Raw genomic sequence first — 5,140 nt, forward strand, 5'->3', positions numbered from 1 at the left:
CGATAAGGGTAGGAGCTAGTCCCCTTTGATATCAAGTCAGATCACTCTAGGGAACCAGGGGGGGACTGCCTACAAGGTAAATGTGGTGTCACTACTGGTCTGTGGTATTAGGAACGGCAAGGGAAGATGTCTCCTGGGAGGCATATTCCACTGACACCTTACAGTTGCGCACAATTCCAGGTATCACTCTCACAAGCCTGAGAAATTCATCTACTGACACAGTTGACAGCGGTCGGCCTGGAGGGGATGCATCAACTGCCTGATAGCAAAAAAGCTACATCAGAGCTTTTTGGGAGCGTTGTGAACAGTGTTTTGGTTGGATAATGGATGGTAAGACTTTGGGGGTGGGACTTTGGATTTGTTTTACTTTGTAAAACTAGTACAGCACAAAAAAAAGGGAACTCCCGGTACTTGCAGAACGCCCGGCCCATCAGTGAGAGGGGCAGCCGGAAGAGCTTCTTCCTTCAGGTAACGATGAACGCTGACTGCAATTGGACCTCACTAATGCTCTTTTCAGCTGAAGGAAGCACAAGTCTGTGCAGCCCAGGTTCCAACCATGTATGAGGCTGGAAAGACCGGAAACAGAAAAAGACCATACAGGGCCACACACCGTAGCATCTGAATACAAGTTGCATGATTTTGTTGCTGTTGATTGGAAAGTCCAAGTGCATATCGGTCCTACTAAAAGTCCACAGGCGCCATAGAGACCTAAGCTAACTACGTGACTAACAGTCCCCTAAATCATCGGGATTATTGAAGAAATCCTTGTGTGTGTGGGCTGTTGTGGTGTGTGCGTGTGTGTTGTGGGTGGGTGTGTGTCTGCTGGTGTGTGTTGTGTGTGTGGAATCCTTTGGGTGTGTTGTGTGGTATGTGTGGTTTGTGTGTTGTACTATCGAAGGACTTTACGTGCTGCAGAGAGATCGGCTACTGTCCCCAGTTTGACGCTCTGTTTATTGACCTCCTGACAGCCAGGGACACTGGACTTACACTTCGCCCTCCGTGGGCATTCCTCGGAAAGACGGAAAACGTGGTCTCTCAACACACACACGCACACACACACACACACACACACACACACACACACACACACACACACACACACACACACACTTGTCTTTCTACATTTGTGAGAAGCATCACAGACTGAAATTACCCCTTTACCTCCATCTAGGTGGTGCAGTGGGCATTAGAAAAGCTGGAATTGTCAAAGTATGCAGACAAGCCTGCTGGGACTTACAGTGGAGGAAACAAACGCAAGCTTTCCACTGCCATCGCTCTGATTGGATATCCCTCACTCATCTTCCTTGTAAGAAGTTTGAATGTGCTACACGAGTACACTCTGACTTAGCATTTATAAAAAAATGATATGTAAAACAAGAATTAGTTTAATGTCGCAAAATATTCCTGATAGAGGATCAACACAAGAGGGCTGTAATGGCACCCGCAAATTCAACAGGATGCGGAACGGCTGCGGAACGTCTCTGTCATCCGTCAACACCCACCAGGTCCGGATTTGTTGCAAAACGGCTGCGGCCACAACAGCCATCTCAAATTCAAAATTTTAAAAATGTTGAACAAATCAGCCGTACATGCTACAATGTTGCAACTTATGCCAAACTGTAGCTACAATAGAGCAAAAACTATGGTCTGCTGTTACCTTGTAGCAATTTTGAAGTCCATTACTTTTTGCAAAAACTGCTAAACTTCTTAAAACTATTTCCTCCCACGTGCTTGTTAGGGCCCGAGCGCCGACAGGCGGCGAAGGCCCTATTGGAACTGAAGGAATTATTATTCTTTCTTTTTCCGCCAAATGAATTGCCTTTTTGGAGGACTTATCATATTCAAAAATCACCAAATTTGGCGGTGCATCAAGTCTGGTGAAAATTACGTATTTAATGGTTTCGGGATGGGCGCACAAAAATGGCTCGCTAGCGCCACCTACAATATTACGAAAATTCAGCCCCTGACTACGTATCGTAGACTCACGAAACTTGGTACACATATGTAGCATGGCCGGGCGGACATAAAACTCCATGGTAGCCCCCCTAAACCCAACGGAAGTCCGCCATTTGTTTGAACGTGCAAAATTAGTGCGATTCGCCCATTTCCACATGTCGTACTTTGAAGAACCTTCCTAGAGCTTTCGTCCGATCAGCTTCAAACTTGGGTGTGTGTCATCTTAAAATGTTAACGATGAAAAGTTATTAAAAGAAAAACTTTTCGTCATGGGGCGTGGCGTGGCGGGGCGGCCATTTGGTGCGATTCGCCACCGAAACAGGAAGTGGGTGTAACTCGAGCGTACGTGTCCGATTGGCTCGAAACTTTTCACGATTCATCAGAGTCCGCCCTGACGACATCTACATGCCGCATTGGCTCAAAGTCATAGCGCCCGTATGGAAACAGAAGTAGGCCTAAAGACAAGGTTCTATATTTAACGAACTCCTCCTAGAGATTTCATCCGATCATCTTCAAACTTGGTGTGTATCATCCTAAGATGTTGACGATGAAAAGTTATTAAAAGAAAAACTTTTCGTCATACGGTGTGGGCGTGGCATGGTGGCCATTTTGGGTGTTTAGCGATGAAGATGAAATTGGCTGTTACTACAGTGTACGTTGTCGTATCTGCTTGAAATTTCCCACAATCACCAAGAGTCCCGGCCTGAGGACACCTACAGGCCAAAATTTACTTTTGGAGATAGCGCCACCATCTGGCAACAGGAAATATGCCGTCTGACAGGAAGTGAGTGTAACTTGAGTGTACAGTGTCCAATTGCCTCGAAACTTTCCAGGATTCATCAGTGTCCGCCCCTGAATATATCTACATGCCGAAATTCGCTCAAATTCATAGCGCCCCCTAGTGGCAACAGGAAGTAATTCTAAAAGACAAGGTGCTATACTTTAACGAACTCCTCCTAGAGATTTCATCAGATCGACTTCAAATTCAGTCTGAGTCATCTTAACATGTTGAAGATGAAAAGTTATTAAAAGAAAAACCTTTCGTTAAACGGTGTGGGCGTGGCATGGCGGCCATTTTGAGCGTTTAGCGATCACTGTTTAAATGGCTGTAACTACAGTGTACTTTGTCAAATCTGCTTGAAACTTTTCTGGATTCATCAGAGTCCGCCCCTGACGACATCTACACGCCGAAATTCGCTCAAAGTCATAGCGCCCCCTATTGGCAACAGGAAGTAGGCCTAAAAGACAAGGTGCTATACTAACGAACTCCTCTAGAAAATTCATCCGATCATCTTCAAACTTGTTGTGTGACATCTTAGATGTTTGAAGATGAAAAGTTATTAAAAGAAAAACTTTTCGTTAAACGGGTGTGGCGTGGCATGGCGGCCATCTGAGTGTTATGCAAGAAGAATTAAGTGGTTAATACAGTGTACGTTGTGTATCTGCTTTAAATTTCACACACACAAGAGTCCAGGCCTGAGGAGACCTACAGGCCAATATGGAGTTTTGGAGATAGCGCCACCATCTGGCAACAAGAAATATACCTTATAGGACAAACATCATCCGATTTACATGAAACTTAAAACGTGTGGTCTACATGTGATACTGAGGCGGCCCCTATATTATGACCACGCCCAGTCACTCAGGCCACGCCCCCTTTCATAACATTTGAACCGTTTAACGTAGATACTTATGTGAGGTGTCATTGAACTCAGCAGAGACTTCCTTTTTTATTGGTGATGTTTGACCCGCCCCTTTATGATGCGGCCACGCCCCCTTTCCAAGATAAGGAGCTGTATGACGTATAGGCTTGTGTGAGGTATCAATGAACTCAGCAGAGACTTCCTTTTTTATTGGTGATGTTTGACACGCCCCACTATGATGCGGCCACGCCCCCTTTCACAGATAGTGAGTTGTATGACGTATAGGCTCGTGTAAGGTATCAATGAACTCAGCAGAGACTTCCTTTTTTATAAGTGATTTTTGACCCGCCCCAGTATGATGCGGCCACGCCCCTTTTCACAGATAATGACTTGTATGACGTATAGGCTTGTGTGAGGTATCAACGAACTCAGCAGGGAGTTCACTTTTCATGGGCGACGATTTTCAGCGTACGAGTGACGCGCAAATACGCGGTCGCAAGGAGAGGCGTCCGCCGGTAACCCCGAATGGCGCGGGTTAGCGAGGGCCCTCCATCGCTGCTTGCAGCTTTAATTTTTAATTGACACCAAATGTGGACAACTTCATCTTTGTACTGTCCTCCACAAATTTACCGTTCAAATTTTTGATTGATCAAAAATTTAGCCCACAGTGCATTAAAACATTTTTCTGCATACTGTAGTGTAAACAACTTCCAAATTTCTTCCAAACTAAATCTTTGAAGTTCATGAAAAAAAATCAGAACATTTGAAGATCATTGTAGATTTGGTGTGCAAAATTTCTGAATTTGATCTCAAAAAGAGGGTTTGGCAGTCCGCTAAGTTGTTGCTCTCTCTACCAATATAAAATGCTCTGTTTTAGGCTTCAAAACGGGCACGCAGGCTAAATTTAACATGCGGTTTAGTCGGAATATAAGCCATAAGCAAAGCTAGCTGCTAGGCTAAAGTGCAACGGTTAACATGTTAAAATTTATCATATTAAACGTTATCTGTAGAAATATTTCACTAAAACTGGAAGCAGTTATGACCGGGGTCCAAGCCACCCAACTCCAGTCGCCCTTGATGCAAGTTGCCCCAGACAACCGGGCAAATGCGCAAAATCGGAGTGGGACCATGAACAATAATTTCAAGTCTTTTGCTGATAACATTTAATTTGGCCGAGATATGTTATGATTCGCGTTTGGTAGCTAGCTAGGAAAATTTGTTTTTTGCAGCATTGCTTTGCGAAAAAACAGAAATGGGCGTAGCCTATATCCTTTCATTACTGTGAATGTAATGAATGTATTGATTATTTTTTTTTCCTTTGAATTTCCTTGTTACAGCAGCATTTTCTACCATAAAAGCAAAAAAAACAAACAAGTAAACACACAAGAAAAACAGGGAAACAATAGACAATGAGCAGAAGGTAGACTGAAAGGAAACAAAAGTGGCGTCAAATAAAGGTATTTTAAAGTACAGTTGCCATAGAAGAAGAAATAGAGGGTGAAAAGGAAGGGGGAGAGCACCGTACCCTGAGGGGCACCTTT

General features: G+C 44.2%; 1 protein-coding gene across 1 annotated transcript in view; it reads left to right on the forward strand.

Moving 5' to 3' along the window:
* The first annotated feature begins 875 nt into the window (after positions 1–875).
* LOC116686293 (ATP-binding cassette sub-family A member 2) overlaps positions 876–5,140 on the forward strand; it is an 18,418-nt gene continuing 14,153 nt past the window's right edge. The window contains exons 1-2 of the mRNA XM_032511269.1: positions 876–1,027; positions 1,172–1,306. The gene's annotated coding sequence lies outside the window, so the exon portion shown is untranslated. The remainder of the gene's footprint in view (positions 1,028–1,171; positions 1,307–5,140) is intronic.

This window comes from Etheostoma spectabile, unplaced genomic scaffold (assembly GCF_008692095.1).
Source record: "Etheostoma spectabile isolate EspeVRDwgs_2016 unplaced genomic scaffold, UIUC_Espe_1.0 scaffold342, whole genome shotgun sequence".
Classification (NCBI taxonomy): domain Eukaryota; kingdom Metazoa; phylum Chordata; class Actinopteri; order Perciformes; family Percidae; genus Etheostoma; species Etheostoma spectabile.